Source organism: Muntiacus reevesi, chromosome 15 (assembly GCF_963930625.1).
Source record: "Muntiacus reevesi chromosome 15, mMunRee1.1, whole genome shotgun sequence".
Taxonomy (NCBI): domain Eukaryota; kingdom Metazoa; phylum Chordata; class Mammalia; order Artiodactyla; family Cervidae; genus Muntiacus; species Muntiacus reevesi.
In genome coordinates, this window is record NC_089263.1 from 37961225 (window position 1) to 37982913 (window position 21689).

The 21689-nt window shown below is 37.4% G+C and overlaps 1 protein-coding gene and 1 long non-coding RNA gene across 3 annotated transcripts in view; one reads left to right on the forward strand and one right to left on the reverse strand.

The window, feature by feature from the left end:
• Positions 1-21689, reverse strand: part of PRKD1 (protein kinase D1) — a 335480-nt gene that overhangs the window by 157632 nt on the left and 156159 nt on the right. The window lies entirely within an intron of this gene.
• Positions 1-21689, forward strand: part of LOC136147027 (uncharacterized) — a 46412-nt gene that overhangs the window by 19043 nt on the left and 5680 nt on the right. Inside the window, exon 2 of the long non-coding RNA XR_010659101.1 lies at positions 9509-9642. This is a non-coding gene — a long non-coding RNA (uncharacterized lncRNA). The remainder of the gene's footprint in view (positions 1-9508; positions 9643-21689) is intronic.

Consider the following 21689-nt stretch of genomic DNA (forward strand, 5'->3'; position numbering starts at 1 on the left):
TAGAGTTATAAATGTTTTTGAAGGTGGTTTGTCCCATATATAAATGACGGAGGTGGGGAGATCCACTCTCCCACTTCCCTTCTTCCTGGGTCACAGACATGGCTTCTCTTTCTTCACTAACAAGACATTCAGAAACAAGTTGCAGAGCCTTGTGAAGAGGGCACAGGGGTGAACATGGAGATCTAGTCTCTCGGGATAGTTGTCATGGCAGCAGGAGCTAAGGGTTTGATTTTTTTTTTAGATTGTACCTTCTCTTTTTATTGGCCAGAATAAAACAGACGCATATTTGTCTGTTCCTATCACGAGAAAACCTTTTCTTTTATGTAATGTAATGTTCTGCTTGAATAGAAACTATATACAATAAGACTTTCAAAAATTATATTTAAAAATGATGTCTGCAAGGTGAAAAGTGTAATGGAACAATGCCTGACAACTGAGAAGAGAACATATTGGGGCAAACATTCAGGGAACAACATTCCCTAATTTGGTCATAATCATCTGTTTTTATGTGAAGGTGTATGAGCTTTGAAATCTGAAAACCCTCATTAAACTAAACAGGCTTTCAGAAAGGCTCAGAGGCTTGTAAACTCAGCTGGAGCTTATTACAAGATCAGTTCTATGTTTCTCAGGGGCTTTGTGGTTGTGAGCGCAAACATCTGAGATAAGTGATTTCAAGCTCTCTCCAAGTTCGACTCTAACAACACTGGCCACTGTGAAAATATGGCCAACAATCCCGGCACTGGTCGTAAGCTCTTTAATTCCACCCTATGCTGGAAACCTCCATGCTGCTGTGTGTATCATTTGGCATTTTTTGACCACAGAGCACAATTTACTGTTACATTTCACTATAAATTCAAGGCTGGCCAGACAATGTGCTCCAGAGTAGAATAAATACATGTTTTAATGAGTAGCTGAAATGCGACCTGGCCAACGGGAACTCTAAGGAACAAAGGGTGCTTTTCCATAGTTGAGGCCAATCACAAAGGGCGAGGAACAAGCAATACCAGAAACAAATTAATCCATGACTCAGTCAAGCAGGGGGAAAAAAAAAAAAAATTGGAGAGAAAGAGAGAGAAATGGCCTGATTAGGAAATGAAAATACACTGCAGTTCACTTTAGCTAAAAGGTGATGAAAGTCCTGGAATTAAGTTTTTCTGCTCAATAAGAGAATACATCAGGCAGCTAAAGATGGCACTCTCCTCATCAAAGATGATTCTCAAATCATTTTCCAAGAACTCTCTTGTTTACAACAAGCAGTGCCATGACTGGTCACCCATAATCAGCAAAGAAATTAAAAAGGTACTACCACTTCCTAGCCAAATTCCTCCCCAAGTTTTGTTCCAAGAGTACTGGGACAATAAGGACACATTGCAAGCAACTATTTTAATGAGAACCAGGACCTCCCTCAGAGGAGCTGCACCTGAACGAGGCTGCTGTCGAACTATAAAAAGCAGAAAGGTCAGGCATTTAGAGGGTTCTGAAGCTTTAGATGTTTAGGCCAATGAGATCTTTCCAAGAGGTATCTTGAGCAAGAACCAAGACATTAGCTCATGAAAATGAAAGTGTTAGTTGCTCAGTCATATCTGACTCTTTGCCACCCCGTGGACTGTAGTCTTCCAGGCTCCTCTGGCCATGGAATTCTCCAGGCAAGAGTACTGGAGTGGGTTGCCATTCCCTTCTCCAGGGGATAGTCTTGACCCAGGGATCAAACCCGGTCTCCTGCATTGCAGGCAGATTCTTTACCATCTGAGCCACCATGGAAGTTCCCTTCAGTCATAAACTTGTCTTATTAACTTTGCATAGGGAATTAAACAATCTCCCTTAAAAAAAAAATCACCTAATAACAGATAGGAAAATGAAGTATATAAAAGATTAAGTCAATGAAAAAAACAACAAACACTTAGTGAAAAACCACTGGGTGATTATCACATACATAGCACTACAGGTATAATGAGAAAAAATTATGAGATGGCTGAAGCCTACTAAAGCATGAACACTAAATTTTCACTTAGAAACAAAAGTTTAAGTAAGTCAATGCAAGCAAAAAAGAAAAAGTGAATAATCTATATTATTTGCAGGCATAGCTCTGAATTGTGTTCAGATTTGGGCATAGGCTCTTTTATTTGGTGATTTCATATCCTCAAAAGGAGGCACTTGAAAAGAATTCCACACTATGACCACATAACTATGTGACCAGTTTCTGAATGTAATCTTAGGAAACAGAAACCAGAAAAAAAATTTTAACTTTTTTCTTCGCTCCCTCCCACCTCCACCCAATGCTACCCTGATCCAAGGTAGGCAGAAAAGAATACTGTTCCATCAAAATAACTAAGAACTACTCTTGGTGGGCTTCCCAGGTGGCTTAGTGGAAAAGAATCTGTCTGTCAAGCAGAAGACGTAGGTTTGATCCCTGCGTCAAGAAGATCCCCTGGAGAAGGAAATGGCAATCCACTCCAGTATTCTTGCCTGGGAAATCCCATAGACGGAGGAACCTGTTAGGCTATGGTCCACGGGGTGGCAAAAGAGTCAGATGCGACTTAGTGACTAAAACAAACAAACCCTTAAAGGTAGTACTTTACTATCTCTCCTAGTGGCAACCTATTTTCCTAGAGATTTTTGATCCAATCAATCATCTCTTAGTCTTAAAGATGTGATTCATGTAAATAAATCGGCAATGCCTATTTTCATACAGTATTTTTTAAAAGCACATGAAAATTTTCAGTTTCCAAAGCAATAAAGACTAAACGATAGTTACAGTGCTGACTCTAAGAAGACTCATTATACATTTCCTAGCCATGAGAAAAGTACCACTGTCCACTGCACAGCCAGTGACATATCACTCTCCACTTGACTTTGCTGTCTTTCTGGGCCACTGGCATGCTGTCCAAATGCAGATCACCCTGGCCAATAATCACAGTCCTTGCCTTGCTCCCTTGGTAGTTTCTTCTCTCACATGACCACCTGTTCCACAAACTTAATGCTTCCTTTGCAAAGGGATGCTATCAATGTCAGAAATCTTTCTGGTCCAAACTTAGAAACAAGTCACTTTAGTTAGTCCTCCTTTCTCCCCTCTATTGCCAAAAACTTCCTTTTCTCTTCAAGAAAGAACTTTAATTTATCCATTCTTACTTTCCTACAGGCAGATTAGAATCTGACCCATGGACTGTCTTCTGCTTAGATTTCTTTTTTTTTTAAGCCTCTCTCCTTTTCATTAAAGTCAAAACCCAATGTTTAAACAATCATTTTCATTCATAATTTTAAATATGGACTTAGCCTACTTCGGCCACCTGATGTGAAGAGCTGATTCATTTGAAAAGACCCTGATGCTGGGAAAGACTGAGGGCATGACGACCGAGGATGAGATGGCTGGATAGCATCACTGGCTCAATGGACGTGGGTTTGGGTGGACTCTGGGAGTTAGTGATGGACAGGGAGACCTGGCGTGCTGCGGTTCAGGGGTTGCAAAGAGTCGGACACGACTGATTGACTGAACTGAACTATATGTTTTCCAGTATAAAAGAAAAAAAGATACCTGAGAAAAGAAAGAATACACTTTATCAACGAAAGGTACTTGAAATCTCCTGGAATTAAAGTTTAGATTAAAGGTGAAATGGTTGATTTTGATTATGAACTTTGAAATTCAGCCATACTACAAGACACAGAAACATGCATAAAACCTGAACTTGCAATATTTTTGGAGAATAAAGCTAGACTTTAATTCTTCTTCCCTGGGCAAATAAATATACTGATGTTCTGTATCAGATACTGCACAAGAAGTCTGTCTAATAAATTATATGCTTATCTTTAAGGCAGCAGGTGTGACTCAGTGTGATGCTTAATTGTTGGCAGAGACTTTTCTTCTATTTTAATTTGAATAATATGCCACCTATTAAAAAGATAAAAGCAATAAGAAAACTTAATACATCATTAACTCTAATGCAGCAACTTCTGCATATAGACTTCCTAAAAGTATTTTAAATCATTATTTTGTTGTATATAATTTTTAAGTTTTAGAATAAATGTTCATATCAAGCAATTATAGGTGGTAATAATTAATGAGATCCTCACCACTGTTGTGTAAAAACATATTATCCTACATTATACCCTGACAGATTACTAGTCAGTGATAGCTATTAGAAGTCTTAGTAGGTACTCTGAAATTATTCACACAACAGTAATTACATGTGTGGATGTGCAGCTTGGAAATGGAAAATATATATATATATACTTCATACTTTTTGTCTCACTCTGAATAAAACTGTCATTATAGCATACTGTGGAGTTTTTACATTGTATAATAAAGCTACATATTTGTTTATTAATGAACTAATGACAGTTGATACATATACTGGATAAAATGAAGAATGTGACAGCAACTAAAAAGGTTTAAGAATCAGAAACTTTGGAAAAGATAACTCCCAGCAATTATTTATCTTCTCAATTCGAGATAAGTAGATTGATGTCCAGAACATATTACCAAGGTGGCAATACCAGGTGATGTCAGAACAAGGATGAGTAGCCGAGTCTCTTAAAACATACTCTTTGATCTTTACTCTCGGTTCTGCTTCTCTTAGAAAAAAAAAAAAAAATACAGTAAGAGCAGTCAAAGGTCCAGCAAACAATGAGTCAGAGTTGAAAACCCTGAGCACTTTTCTTGGCGAGAAAGTACAAATCTAGGCCTACAGATTATAGATTTTGAACTAACCAAGGTAAAGGGCTTAATGAGCTTTATAGCAGCTATTCCCTGGCAATCTCCAGTTCTTACTAGATAGACAAGTCATTCAAACAGTAGAGTGAAGTAGCCCATTGAAGACTGGCTGACCGCAGAGTGGTCAGCTTACAGCAGTGGAAAAACTGGCTGGGATCATTGAGACAATGGGCTGTCAGCCTTTCCACATCCCACCCCCAAAGGAATATTGCATTACATAGAATTGCAACTAATATTTACAGAGCAACTGATCTTTTAGATAAAAAGAAACACATACATAGTACGGAATAATACATTGGAAAAGATTTCTATTAAAGTTTGTAAAATAAAATTGAAAAATAAAATGTACTTGGAAAATTTGTAGATCTGACTACTGTCTTCATTACTGATAATTAAACAAAGGTTAACTCTATTAGTACATAGAATTAGTTAACTCTATTAGTATATACAAAGGTTAACTTTATTAGTATATATTTTAGAGGCATGAAGTCTAATTTTCCATTATATTAAAACTAAATTTTAACAATAAACATGCATAGACCATTAACCAGGTTTAACAGCAGGTTTAATTTAAAAGCACACACTTACACCAAGTATTTATGTAATCCCTAAAGATGATACTGACCCTCAAATAATTAAAGGACCTCATATACAGCTTGCTAATTTATGAAACTCAATTAAAAAAAATCAATCTTCAGTAAAATAACTAAGTAAACCATCTCCCTTTTAACTGTTTACTCTCAGGTTCTAAAATGTTTAAATTGTACTAAATTAACTTTATTCTAGGTAATTTTCATTAAAAAGAATAATGGTATAAATCTAAGTATGTGTAATAATCAGGGATTATAATAACACTGGAGATAGGTGTTAGAGAGAGGACAACTGCCTGAGTTACACCCTAGATTGCAAATTCAGAAAAGAAGTTTGGAGATATAATATTGGGTTGGTCAAAAAGATGTTATGGAAAAGACCCGAACAAACTTTCTGACCAACTCAATACTTTTCTCACCAAAGCTATCTAAATGATATATACCACAGAGGAAGGAGGAATGAGTATAGACACTGACTTTCTAAATGAAGTTGAAAAGTTTAATGCCATGAATTCAGTGATTATGATGAGTGCTCACCTGGATCACCACAGCACAGAGAACACCTCTCACAAAAGGTAGGTACAGACAGGAGCACACCACAAGGGCTCATGGTCCCTCAGAAAATACTGAGCAGACATGCTCAGGCACTGTATCGCTAACTAGAGGCATGATGATAAATCAATCCAGAGATGGCCCTGGTTGTCACGAGATAACTCAAGAGAGGCTGGATCAGCAGGAGAGCGCAGGTAGGGGAGACAGATGAGGCAATATCGCACCAATGAGGGTGTAACAGCACAGTAAAATCGATGTTGTAAAGAAACAGAGCCCCATCCTAAGAGAGCATAATAATCAAGGGCTGTGACAAAGGACCAGACAGGGACTAGACTTCCCTGAAGAGATAGTATTTTAGCTGAGAGTCAATGCTCAAAAGCAATAACTTCAGATGGAGGGAGGCAGGAGGCTGGCGTTCCAAGCAGAGCAAGCCTTTGTGTAGAAATCTTTCACGTTCTTTATTATTCTTAAAAATAATGGTTCTAACTCTCCTTTGATTAAGGGTAGGAAAACTATCGCTGGCTCCCACATCAACATCTCTGTAGATACCACGGTCATACACACTGGGTCCAGCCCCTGCAACTTTGTAGCTCTGATACAGTGTAAGACCCAACAAAACACTCATTCATTTAAGAATCCCCTGGACTTAGACATAGACCTGAGTTCAACAACTAAATTAGTATATCTTAAATCATATACACTTACTCTATGAGAAGCTCTATGACAATAAGCTTTGAAATCAATTTAGAAAACGTGGCATCCACTATGCCCTTCTTGAAAACCCATCATGCATATTATCATAATTAATGTTTACAGAGAAACTTGTTTACCAATCATATTTGTATATATGTGTATACATATGTGATACATATCATATATGTGTGTGATATATATGCATGTACGTATGTGATATATGCCATATTTGTATGTGCAGATTTTAATATATACACACACAGACATATACTTGTTTATTGATTGACTGATTGATTGCCTCCAGGGGTCACTGTAGAGATTAAATGAATTAACACATGAAACAAGAAGGAAATGGCAACCCACTCCAGTATGCTTGCCTAGAGAATTCCGTGAACAGAGCCTGGTGGGCTGCCGTCTATGGGGTCACACAGTCAGACACGACTGAAGCGATTTAGCATGCATGCACTGGAGAAGGAACTGGCAACCCACTCCAGTATTCTTGCCTGGAGAATCCTGGGGACAGAGGAGCGTGGTGGGCTGCCGTCTACTGGGCTGCACAGCGTCGGACACGACTGAAGTGACTTAGCAGCAGCAGCAGCACATGTAAAGTATTTCTAATAGGGCCAGACGCATGGTAAATGGTGTTTATTGTTGTTATCAGAGATGATACTTACAGCACTTAGTTATAAGTAAGTTATAAGTAAGTAACTAAGAAAACCAACATTTCCAAGCCACTCCAGAGGAGGAACAATTCAGCCACATCCATTAGACATGCTCAGAGTTCTGCTATTTCTGCTTGGTTTCTATAGCTCCAATGCAGCTCACGCAATTTTCAATTGACTCTAGCCAGATCCTGAAACTAACCTATTTTTGGTGAAAATAATTTAATTTAATGATTTTTAATCAACTCCCTTCCTTGTATTTATTTATACTCTAACGTTACTGCATCAATTTCAAGTACTGTACTAGAACCAAGCAAGGGCCATAGATTCGTCTGCTGGCATCAATACTGTGGAATTCCATTGTTATGATTGTGCTAATGATCTTTTGGCTCCATGGACAAAACGCTCATTTCCTGAAAACCAAATCCCCAAGGAGTTGGTGTTTTGTTTTTTTTTTTTTTTTCTTTTCGTTCTTTGTACTAAGCAGGCAGAGCATCTGATTTATAGGATCAAAATGAAAACAATTTCTCTCATTTACTTTGATGTTCCCCAAGATAGGCAAGCATTTTTTTCTCCTCTTCTAAAATGCTATACAGCTGCTGGAAAGAATGCTGTAACTTGGGGAAGGGTTAGGAGTGGCCAAAGATAATAAAATCACCTGCCACTCTACCAAAAGTAAACTGGCCTTTCAGTTCATTTCCAAGTGGCCAGATGCTGAGCTCTTTGTCAGGAAAAGGTTTTGGCTCCCCCACTAAGCTTCTATTACAAAGATACCTGCAGAGGCTCTTACAGATACCTGTGATGCCTTGGACCATGATTCAGGTTACCGAGTCATAGAGAAATGTATTATATTTTCAGCAAAACTGACCGGTCTTCTGTTACTGTCACTCATAAAGGCAAATACAGATAATCTGCAAAGACTAAATAACAAATACGGTGAAAGAGAACAAACACACCAATCCCAAGAGAGGTGAATTAAGGGATGAACCTTTGAGAAAAAAAATTATATATGTCTGTGTTCTTCGATTTAGAGTACAATACAGATGAATATAAAGGTTAAACACTATGAGTTAGCATCATGTTAATTTTTTTTTCATACATATCAAAATGTTAGTATTAGTCGCTCAAATTTTAGTGTTAGTCATGTCCTATTCTTTGCGACCCCATGAACTGCGGCCTTCAAGGCTCCTCTGTCCATGGAATTCTCCAGACAAAAACACCGGAATGGGTTGCCATTTCCTTCTCCAGGGGATCATCGCAATCCAGAGATGGAACCCAGGTCTTCTGCATTGTAGGAAGTTTCTTTACTGTTTGAGCTACCAGGTAACCCATGTATATCAAATGTTGCCTATAAATATATATGTATGCTAATATAAGATAACTTGAATTTTTTAAGAAGAAAAACAGTGAACGCTAACCTACCAATAATTACACTAATACATCACAGCATAAGTTTTTCCAGTACAAGCTTGTATTTTTATTTTATTAGGTGTCTGGAGACACAGTGGTAAACAACAGACGAACAGTCCCCACCTTCATGAAAATCTAAGATACTCCATTTTCCCTGCCTAAAATTCATGAGTTTATCATAGTTACCATAGAAAATCCTCCAAAAGCTAATTTCTTGACATTCTTCATTCTGTTCCCTTGGTATTTTATAATCTAATTTGCTTATACTAATCACAGAACAGGAAAAATGGTAGTCAGTGTGGGTAATGTTTTAAGTGAGACATTTTGAGAGAAGTTTCTATTTACCTTTAAAAGGGCAGAACAAAATCTTCCTGAAAGGGGTCTGGTTTATAGTGTGACAGCAGAGAAATACAGGCCATCTGAACAGCCCAGTGACTGTGAGTGGTCAAAACTCTATTGTATTCTCAAAACAACTGAAAGTTATGAGTGCAAAGAATGATATACCATTTCATCTAGATCCAGTCATTGCACTAATCCATATTCCTTTTCACTGAGAGGGGATAAATGCATATAAAAATTAAAACCATATCTGAATCAAACAGGATATTTTAAAGTTCACTATAACATGTGTGCTATACTGATTACATTAGCACTGAAAATAAACTGATTTGCTGAACACAGAGAACCAAGAAAATGAGAAGTAAAAGAAATTTGATATCTTACTTCAAATTCACTGAAAAGAAAATTCTTTGGCTGAGACCATAACATGTATAAAATCAGAACACCATGTTATATGAAACTCCAAACTCAACAATCAAATTTAGATTGCCCACAAAACACTCAGGATGTACTGTACTCTAAAGTCCATCCCATTTCCCTCATCCCATTTATAGATGTTCTCCTCACAAGAAAAGACCCTGATGCTGGGAAAGATTGAAGGCAGGAGGAGAAGGGGACGACAAAGGACAGATGGTTGGATGGCAACACCGATTCAATGGACATGGGTTTGAGCAAGCTCCAGGAGAAGGTAAAGGGCAGAGAAGCATGGTGTGGGGCAGTCCATGGGTTCACAAAAGTCGGGCATAACTGAGCGACTAAACAACAAGAACCTCACAAGAAGTACTGGTGCTCAGTGCATACACTCTCCATGAATCGACTGCAGGTGAGCTGTCTGCTCAGCTCTGCTCTCAGTCAATCTCATAAGACTGGCAATGACCTTCACACTGCCAGATTCTATGTGTGACTTTCAGCCCCCAGAGGCAGTATCTCAGCAGCATTTGACTCAGTGGATCATTCCCTCCTCTCAGCAAATCGCCTTGCCTTGATTCTGCAATAGCACATTCTCTCGCTTTTCCAATTACTTGCTATGCTATAATTTTTCAGTCATTTTTACTGAAAACTTGTCTTCTTTCTGACCTCTTAGATGCTGGAATGTTCAGGGCTCATTTTTCAGAAACTTTACTTTCTCTGTTTATAATCATTTCCCTAGAGGACCTCATCCAGTCTTCTCGCTTTAATGATGATGGACATTGGTATCATCTCTATCAATTCGCTATCTTTATCAATGAGCTCTTCCCTGAAACACAGATTCACCTATCTAATGATATAGAACATCACTGCATTGATACATCTATGAGGTATTCACATAAACATGTTCAGAGCAGAACTCCTGATTATTCTCCCCACTGCTCACCACGTGAAGAAATGGCACCAACATCCAGTTGTCAAGTCAAAAACTTCAGAATAATTAAATTTCCTCTCTCTCACTTCAGATGCACTCCATTAACAAATTCTGTTAGCTCTACAAAAAAGTATACTATATTCCAAATTAAAAACGTTTCACAGTCTCCATTGCCATCTTCCTAATCAAAGCCACCACCTCTCACAGAAACCCCAATAACTGCTCAAGCCACCTGCTCCTCCTCTTGATCCCACAACCTACTCTACACAGGACATGGAATCATCCTTTTACAACTTGAATCAGATCAAAGCCCTCCAAAGGCTTCCCTTCATACTTACAATCACCCCACAGTGGTAGTCAGAGCCTACAATGCTCTTACCCCAGCTATTACCTCTCTGATCTCATCTTCTGCTGCTCTTTGCTCCATTATTATCCTTCAAATGAATCATAAAACAGTTCTACCTCTGATCTCATCTTCTGCTGCTCTTTGCTCCATTATTATCCTTCAAATGAATCATAAAACAGTTCTACCTCTGAGCTCTTGCACCCATTCTTCTCCTCCTGCTTGAAATACTACCTTTACTGATGTTCGTTCACATGACCAATTCCTTTATGATGCTCAAGTGTCCCCTCCTCAGCAAAGCTTTCCCTGACTACTCTACGAAAAATAACAGTTCCTCTAATACATCTTTTATCCTGCCCACTGCTGCTTCAGAGAAGTCATCACTATATGAATTTACATAATGTATCTGTCTTCATTTTTAAAAAATTATGTTTCCCAACTAGAACATAAGTTCCATTAAATCAGGGACTTTTTCCATCCTATTCATCATTATAACTCAAGAACCTAGAATGGTGTCAATAGTGTCTAATGCACAGTTTGTGTTCAATATGTAATACTGAATGCAGAAATAAATAAGTCAGCAAAAAGTGAGCTATTTTACCTCACAAAAGTATGACAGGAACATGTTAACCATTCTTACATTTTTCTTTAATATTATCAGCCTATCAGTATTGAAAATCAATTTATGATTTCTCAATGAAGGTTATAAAATCTATCTGGAGACATTTTAAGAACTGGTATTAGTGATCCATGGATTTAAAGTGATGATCTCTCTTTATATACTAATTCCACAATTAAGACTTGTCAATGACCTTTATTTACTGGGACAGTCTGTTCCCCTTTGACTCTTAAAATAAAATGGAATTTATTTTTAGAAATCAGGATTTCCTTTCCCTGCAGAGGTTACAGCCCAGACACATCTGAATACTCAAATGTTTACAATGATTTTGGCAGACAGCTCACCCTGGAGAAGCATGCTTCCCCAATATAGAAACTCCAGACTTCCAGAGCCTAATTCTTAGATTCTATGCCACGGTCAGTATTCCGTCAACTGATTTATCAGAGAATTTTGACCTTATCATCCCTATAAAACTTTAGATTAAGCAATGAGTATTGACTATGCTGCTTCACAAAATCAACAGCTACCTCCACAATCCTGGCTCCGTTCACCTCTGCCTCTTATCAACCACGCTCCCCTCAGTCACTCTTCTCAGGAAGCTTCAGCCACCAGGCCCAGCTGCGGTCACGGTCTTCATTCTGGCCGTTCCCTTTGCCTGGAACACTCTCCCACCTGATAGTCCACTGGCACATACCGTCTGATTCTGGTAAATATCACGTGAATATCTTTATGTTATCTACATCACTGTGTGCCTGCACTGTATCTCTCCAACTGCTAAAATGTGACCTCATTTGAGCACAAACTATGCGTTTGGTTGACTGCTCTATTCCAGCACCCAGGGCAAGGCCAGGCTAAGAGCAAACAGTCAATATATGGTTGTTAAATGAATGCTCCATAAATAGCATATATTCACACCAATCCCTCTCATTAGTCACTGAGAACATGTTTCATTTATTTCAAAACTATTAAGAACAAGCTATACTGAAACGTACTTGAGAATCTAATTTTCTTTCTCAGTTACAAAATGACTCACTTCATTGATCTGGAGAACATTACTGAAATGTAAATAAATATGACTCACAGCTAACAATTATTAATATATTTCATTAATCTGTGAATTGATGTGATTTTATCTATGATTCTTTTTCACTACTTCTCTGAAATAATTTCTCCACTCTATTAAGTTCCTACAGTCAATATACTTTAAATAATTTCAATGTAAGTAAGCCTTAGAGAATTGTACTTTAAAAATACATTTCCTCTTAAACATATGTATCAAAACCACTCCACATACTTCACGTAACATGTCTATGGGCACTGTGTAATCTGGTGACAGATTACTATTTGAACTATTTCCCAACAGAAAGTATCACAGAAAATATTCTGATTCTAATAACAATCAGAGTCACATCTATAACTTAATGAATACATAAAACAAACTCTGACTTTGGATTACAAAATACTGGGGGAAAATGAAATCTACACAACCAGCCAAAACACATGCTAAAGGAATTAAACATAAAATAAATAGTTAAAAAATAAATCAGAAAGAACTATAAGAGTATATTTATCTGATTATGAAATACCTTCCTAATCATTTAAGTCAAGTAGACTTCTGGTTCAAGACGACAGATGAAACATAAACATTAATGTTTGTTTCCATGAATCCCACTGAAAGAAGAGTAAAATAGAAAGTGAATTTAATTCATATCACTACTGAACATGGAAGTGGAAAGAGCTATCAGTGAACCAAAACTTTTGACAAATACCAAAGAGAAATCTGATGGAAACAAATCTCAAGTAGGCCCTTGCATTTCCAGTGCATTTATTTACAGATACTGACTACTGTTTCCCTCAGGGTAAACTTCCAAGGAGCAAGGATCTTATCTCCATCATCCATCACTCTATCCTCAGCATCCAGCACAGGGCAGGGAGATAATAGGTGCTTAATAAATATTTGTCTCTTCAATGAATTAATAGCCATTAACAGAGAATTAAAGAAATACAGTGAGTCATTTTAACGTACCACTGAGGCTTCCCAGGTGGTGCTGGTGGTAAAGAACCCACCTGCCAATGCAGGAGACTAAAAGAGACGTGGGTTTGATCCCTGGGTCTGGAAGATCCCCTGGAGGAAGAAATGGCAACCCACACCAGTATTCTTCCTGGAAAATCCCATGGACAGGGCTGGCGGGCTATAGTCCACAGGGTCACAAAGAGTCAGACACGACTGAAGTGACTTTGCATGCAGGTACAATGTACCACTATGCCACCTTTAAAATCAAATGCCAATCATATATGAAGTTCTCAATAAAGAAGTGTTGAATGAGAGAATAAATGAATGGATAGTGGAAAATGAAATCTTTAATGCTATAAGAAATCTGTCATGATGCTCTGGTAAGCTAAAAAGATGATCCTGAAACAGTATAGACAATGGAGCCCCCATTTTATTAAAAAAAAAAAAATGGATTCATAGAAAAAGGAGTTGAAGAGAACAAACAAACAAAAAAACCCATTAACCGTAGCTTTATCTAGGAATAAGATTGTGAAAGGCTGCATTATCTTTTATGCTTTTGTTTTTGCATTTTTTAAACTTTACACTACGTATATGTAATCCCTTCATAATCAAGGAGAGGAAAAAGCTATTGTACAACAGAAGGACTTAGTTCTGCTATTCTCCAAAAAGTACTTTGCTTGCTATCTCTTCTCCCACTCTCTAGCCAGCCAACTCATACTACATTATGTGCCAGACTATAGCCCCATTCTTCAAACACACAGGAATGGAGGAGAGAAAAACAGAGGCATGGCAAGCAGGCTGCTATTACAGAGATAGGCAAGGGCCAGGCTACAGACTGTGGCCTGCCTTCCAGCATAGAATTTTACGCCTCTTCAGGGGAACACGTACCAGATACATCTGTATATGTGTATACATGTCTATGCTGGAGCAGCATATAGGGGTCACTCCTCCAGGGACTTCTTTACCACAGTACAGCCCCCAGCACCAAGCCAGAACCATAGGTCACAGATACAGCTGAGGTCAGGAAGAACAGGTCAGGCCCACTTAACTCAATTATTCAATGGTCATTACCAACCCATGCTTGGTGTCAGCTTCCTTACCTATACAAATAAATCATGTGGCTGTCTTTGGAGTTCTCAAACAGGACCTGGAATGTAGTAAAGTGTAACCAATAATTAACATTATTGTAATTACTTATTAATAAATAAGACAAGAAGATGCCATAAAAACAGTGACTGAAAGATGAAACCCTATATTTCTAAACTCTTATTTAATCCCAGATTCAGTATTTATTTTCCTCCTGTATCTACCAAACTGCTTTGGGGAAAATACAACTAGCTGGCAGAACTTGTTGGGGGATGTAATGTATACCATACAAATATGAAAATGACACAGCAAAAATATGAGGAAAATGTATTCCAGAAAATATTAGAAAATGTATTCCAGATCACATAAAAGAGGTATTATAAGGCACAGTCTGAAGAACTGCCAAGAGAACTATTGCCTTGGCCTTGCACTGTCCGGAACAAGGGTCACTGCATCACAGTTCATTACAGGTCTCCCTCAGAGGTGTGATCAATATTCTAACAAATGTGAACAAAGGGATGCCCAGAAGAGCATCAGTTCACTCTAGCAAACAAAATTTGTGAACAATCACCTATGGATTTCAACATTTATTTAGCTCCATAAGTTCACATCATCTACATCTGTGCCAGGAGAGTATGTGAGCAGAGAAAATACTTGTAGTTAGTCAGTCAGAAAAGTGTATCTTCCCACTCAAAAGACCCATATCCGCCATCATGGAGAATATGTGCTGTGGTGGTGGTGTGACGGTTTTTGTCATTCTTTATCCATTCCTCTCTTGGAGAAAGAGCATTTCACTTTTTGGTAGAGGGAATTACTATTACTTCTTTGGTCTATTTGATGAACAAAATAAGGAACATTTCATTCCTCCTCTAGTAAAGAGGTGATGACATTACCCAAATTATGCAGACTGAAGTCTGCTGTGTCTAATATTTAAACTAAGTGATACGAGGACATGAGAGGAGACACTGACATGGCTCTTAATTAAGACATCCTAGGATATTAGTGGCTCCTGCTCAGTCACAGTTGCCTATCACAAGTATTCCCATCCCTTTATAACAAAAGTCTGAAAATCAGTATTTCCCTCATCCTCAAGCTAAGGGAGATCATGTGACTTAATTCTGGCCTGTGACACAGGGGCAATCTACTGGCTGCTTCTGGGAACACTTTTTCCTTCCTCATGAAAGAATGAGGCATGCAAATTAAGCTCTCTCACTGATATGAGCTCTCAGATACCTTATGGCTTTAGAGCTTTTTAAGTCCATGATGTCTAGAAATGTAGGCAGCTATCTTGCTTTTTTTCTTTTTAAATAATGAAAGTATGATAACATTCACAGGACACTTGGAAAACAATATATATTATGATTATTTTAAGTAGATAAATTAAGATTTGTAGTTGAAGTTTCAATATCAAATTCTTAAAAATTAATAGAATGAATAGACAGAAAAGGAGAAAGATATAATAGACCTGAAAAGCACTATGAACCAATTCAACGTAAGTAATAGTTATACAATTTTCACACAACATCAGAATACAAATTCTTAAAATTCAAGTTCCCATAGACTATAAACCAGGAGGCACAGGAACATATTCAGTGACATAAAACAAGGTGCACGAAGTTCATGGTCTAAAGGTACTGAAATCACTGAGTCTGTCCTCTTATCACTGTGGAATTAAGTTAGAAATCAATATCAAAAGATATTTGAAAATAGCCCACATATTTTTCAAGTGCAATGTGACATTTTACCAAGAGAGATATTTGACTTAAGACTTTGAAAGACTTAATAAAGGTAGAGTGCAAAAACTGAGGGCGATTGCAGAGAAGAAAACATTTAAATGAGAAATTAATATCAAACTGAGAAATTAATATCAAGGATACTTAAAAAACCCCATGTATTTGGAAATTCAATGTCCACTTTTAAATGATGGGTATATCTAAGAAGCCATAACAAGGAAAATTTAAAAATATGTGTAGCAATAAAAATGGAAAGAGAATTTATCAAAATTTGTTGCATACAACTTAAGTTGCTCAGTGCAACTAAATACAATATGGAATCTTGAATAAGACTGAATGAAAACAAATAATGGATACTAGCATATAATTTTGTGAAGTTTGAACAAAATCTACAGTTTAGTTAATAATACTGTATCATGTTAATTTGCTGATTTTTTTTTTTTACAATATAGAATTTCTTTATAGTCTCAGGATTGGATTAGCCATAAAGCCTCATTCAAAAAATTTTAAATCACTAACATAATTAGCTTTCTAGACTTTTAGCAGTAATACTAGATGCCAGAATAAACTGAACTACATCAAAGTTCTGAGTGAATATAAATTAGAAATATAGCATTCAATTCACACTTAGTCAAACAAGTGAAACCAAAATGTCATAAATTTTTAGCTAAGCACAAATTCACAAGTTTTCTAAAATATATTACATTATACATACTATATATATACTATACACAGACACACACACACAAGCTTTTCTGCTACACTTGATAAAGACTTGAGAAAGGACAACAGAGGAGAGACAGAGAATTGGAAAACATAAACTAAATAAACGGGAGCACTGAATATGAGTAGAAAAAGAACCACAAGCTAGATAAAAGTAAAAGACCATCATATAGTTCAGTTGTTTTTAAATGTGGCTGCTCATTAGAATCACATCAGGAGTGTTGGAGAAAAAAAGACAATACCTGGGCATTTGTATTTTTCAAAAAATTCCAAGATAATTCTAATGTGCATTTGAATGTAAACAACTGATTACACGTTTTTCTATTAAACGGTAGTTTTATAGAATTCCATTATTTTCTGTTGACCAATCATGATACAATGTTATTAAAATGAATAACAGGTATATATAATCATAACAGTAAAAGATGTTTATCAGTTTTCATAATCAATAGCCAGACAAAAAATAAAAGATAATTGGCAACTGCAAGCCGTAATAGAAACATAATTAACCTAACAATATAAAATAATTACATACAACGGGGTGGAGGGGGGGATGTTGAATAGTGGAAATGTGTTAAGTGAAAATGCATACATACACATGTTTTCATCCACCCAATCAGTCTATGTTTTTTGGTTGGTGCATTTAAACCATTTACATTTAAGGTAATTATTGATATGTATGATCCTATTATCATCTTCTTAATTGTTTTGGGTTCTTTTTTGTAGGTCTTTTTGTTCTCTTGTGTTTGCTGCCTAGAGAAGTTCGTTAGTGTTGTAAAGCTGTTTTGGTGGTGCTGAACTCTATAACTTTTGCTTCAATGTAAAGTTTTTGGCTTCTCCATCAAATCTGAATGAGAGTCTTTCTGGGTAGAGCATTCTTGGTTGCAGGTTCTTCCCTTTCATCACTTAAAACATATATATCACGCCATTCCCTTCTGACTTGGAGAATTTCTGTTGAGAAATCAGCCAATGGCCTTGCAGAATTCCCTTGTATTTGTCATTTTCCCTTGTAGCTTTTAATATTTCATCTTTGTCTTAAATTTTTGTCAGTTTGATTATTATGTGCTTCAGTATGTTCCTCCTTGGGTTTATCTTGACTGGGACTCTCTGCACTTCCTGGACTTGGTTGACTATTTCCTTTCCCACGTTAGGGACGTTTTCAGTTATTATCTCCCTGAATATTTTCTTGTGTCATTTTTCTCTCCCTTCTCCTTCTGGGAACCCTATAATGCAAATGTTGGTGTGTTTAACCTTGTCCCAAATGTCTCTTAGGCTGTATTCATTTTTTTTTTCTTTTTCATTCTTTTTTCTATAGTCTGCTTTACTACAGTAATTTACATCATTCTGTCTTCCAGGTCACTTACCTGTTCTTCTGCCTCAGTTATTCTGCTATTGGCTCCTTCTAGTGTATTGTTCATCTCTTGTTTGTTTTTAGCTCTTTTAGGTCTTTAGTAAATGTTTATTGCATTGTCTCCATTCTTTTTCCAAGATCATGGATCATCTTCACTATCATTATTCAGAATTCTTTTTTCTGGAAGGTTGCCTACCTCCACTTCGTTTAGTTGTTTTTCCACAATTTTATCTTCTCTCTTCATCTGGGACATAATCTCTGCCTTTTCATTTTGATTAACTTTCTGTGATGTGGTTTTCAGTCTGGCAGCCGCAGGATTATAGCTCTTGTTTTTTTGTCTGCCCACCAGCAGATGAGGCTAAGAGGTTTGTGTAAGCTTCATGATAGGAGAAAATGCTAGTGGGAAAACTGGGTCTTGCTCCGGTGGGAAGGGCTATGCTCAGTAAAACTTTAATTGTCTACTGATGGGTGGCGCTGTGGTCCCTCTCTGTTAGCTGCTTCACCTGAAGCAACCCAGCCCAGGAGTCTACAGGCTCCCCGTGGTAGAGTTAATAGCAACCTCCCTCCAAGAGGGCTCACACCAAGGGGCATCGCCCAAGACTGCTGTTGTCAGTGCCCCCATCTCTGCAGGGAGCCACTGCGGGTCCACACCTCCACAGGAAACCCTCCAATATTAGTAGGCAGTGTCGCTTCAGTCTCCTGTGGGGTCACTGATCTTTTTTCCTGGGTCTTGGTGCACACAAGATTTTGTTTGTGGGCAGCTATCTTAGGACCAAGAGGATAAAGAGAAGCAGAGAGATACCAGCCCTCAACCTGATACTGCGGAGCAATAGGAGAAACCTTAGAAACTTCTACTTACAAACTCCATACTAAATACATTTCCATGTCATTATAGTTTAACAGGGCTTCCCTGATGGCTCAGATGGTAAAGAATCTGCCTGCAATGTCAGAGAACTGAGTTTGATCCCTGGGTCGGGAGGATCCCTTGGAGAAGGAAATGGCAACCCACTCCAGCATTCTTGTCTGGAGAATTCCATGGACAGAGGAGCCTGGTGGGCTAACAGTCCTATGGGTCATAAAGAGTTGGACATGACTGAGCAACTAACACTCACTTTTCACTTTCACAATTTATTACTGTTCTGTGGACTTTTCATGATGGAGCTGAGGGCACCTATAGAATGGGTACATAAAAATGACTGGCAACTACTGCCCTTCTTGTATCCATGCCCATTCAGTTACCCAGTAATTTTTAGGCCTTCTTCCTCTGACTCTGAGATTGACCATGTAACGTGCTTTGGCCAACAGGATATAAGCAAACATGATTCAAGATCTGGAGAGAAGAATTTGTCCTCTTCTGCTACACCTGTCACTGCCATGCGAACATCACATACATGCATATACATACACATCGACAAAGAGGAAATTTTCTTCCACTATTCAAAACCACTATTCAACTCAGCAAAAAATTCATTCATGTCACTGATGAACATGCAAAGTTCTGACCTCCTTCTTCGTTGTTTCATTTTCATCTTATTTGTTCAAATAAAAAATTATAAACCAACAGTCATGTCACAACTATACTTATCATTTGCAACCATAGTTGCACTGCAGGATGTAAGAGTTTAAGGGGAAAAAAAGACAAAACTATTCTCTGAGATATAACTGGCTATGTGAATTTATAATAAAAGGTATTTTACATTTCATTATTTGTAAATTATATGCTACATCTTTTATATCATAAAATTGGCAATACTTTTTTTCAAAGAGTTGGGTGTTAAACTCAGTACACTACTGAGTATGATATAACATGCCTCCTCGTCCTCTGAGCTCCAAAAGGCTGAGACAGAAAAGAGACTCTTCTACTTTTCCATCATAAAAAAAGATAATAAATTATTTTCCCCAAGAGAATGCTGCTCAGCTCTATAGGAAAAGTATGACATAATCAGTGAAAGTAGGTTTCAATTTCCTTAGAAACATGCAGGTAAATCTAGAATAATGGTGGAAGGTAGGGTGAGGAGGTGGATCTACAAACACAAGGACTTTTTATTTTCATTCATCCCCAGGAGTGGGTTAATTTTTAAAATTTATTATTATAAACACATTTATTGAAATGTTTGCATCAATTAGAAACAGGAATCAGTTAGCTATTTCTTACATGAGCCTCATTTCTGAAGATCCATGAGGGTGTCAACAACTTAGGTCAACAGCTAAAAGATGATATTAGTTGATATTGTGGTTAAATTTTTTTCATTTTTATGAAATCATCAAAGAACAACCTACAGTACCAAAAAAAGGTAAAGATAAATATATGGAGAAACAAATGTTTCTGATTTCCTGAGTTGTTTCATAACCTTTACTTTCTATTGCTAAAATATGTGCATGAAAATAAGATTAAGGAACCTAGCAGTTTATTCCCTCCTACCATTTTCCTCTCAAAGTCTTATTAGGAACAGAGTGTGGGAGGTGCGCGGGATAGATCTGCAGGCTGAGGAAAAACCATCTTCCATTAGAAAAAAATGGGGACAGAGGAACAACTGTTTGGAAGAGGAAAAAACATAGAAAAAAGAAACAACAAGACAGTCATTTCTTAATATAGAGATAAAAGGGAAAAGTGGAAAAAGCAAACAGATGTTGTGAAGAAAGATTGTGAAAGGGCAGAGCCAAGGAATGTGAATGACATTATACAAAAAACTAGGCGGCATATAAAAGAAGCAGGAAGAGCAGAAAGAAAAAGAAAGAAGGAAACAATCACAATGAAACCAATTTTAACAGAGCCAGGGAGAAACTTCTACATATGACATCATTCATTTCTAGCTTACTGTGCCATGATATTTCAGAATCCATTCTGCAAATGCTTGCCAAACCTCCTTCACTTTAAATCGCCAGCCATTTTCTTCATGTCTGGGGGACTCAGGTCTTTGGGAGGCTAATTTGATAGTAATTATAAATGAAGTCAACACTCTGTGTCTTAGTTTGGTGTTCACACGGTACTCTCTCATACCCTATTAGAGTCTACTTTTGGTGTCCTGATCTCTGGAACATTCTTGAACCGGTAGACACTTGCCTTTTTTGGCCAGACAGGATTCATTCTTTGGTCTTTCCCTATACCTGCATTTCCTGCTTCCCTTGGGATATGTCTTTTTTCCCCTTCTCTTTTATACCAACAACTTCCTTTTTTCTCTTCACCCCAGGTAAAGCCATCGTAATGTGATTCATGGGTATCTTTAGTTTGTATGTATATGCACGCTTTCATTTACATAAATAGGACTATGCAAAATACTTTATTACTTTTTTGCTTTTGAGATGTATCCACGTTGCACATCAAATCCACAATTTCTGCTTGCTGCAAATGTTCCCTGATGTCCACTAAAATCTATTTATCCACTTTTCTGATGATGACACCCATACATCTAAAAACTCATTGCCTCTACAAACAATGCAGTAATAAATATGCTGATTCAGGCCTCCTCATTCACCAGTGCAAGAATTTTTTTGAGGATGTCTGTACCCAAAAATGCTGAGTT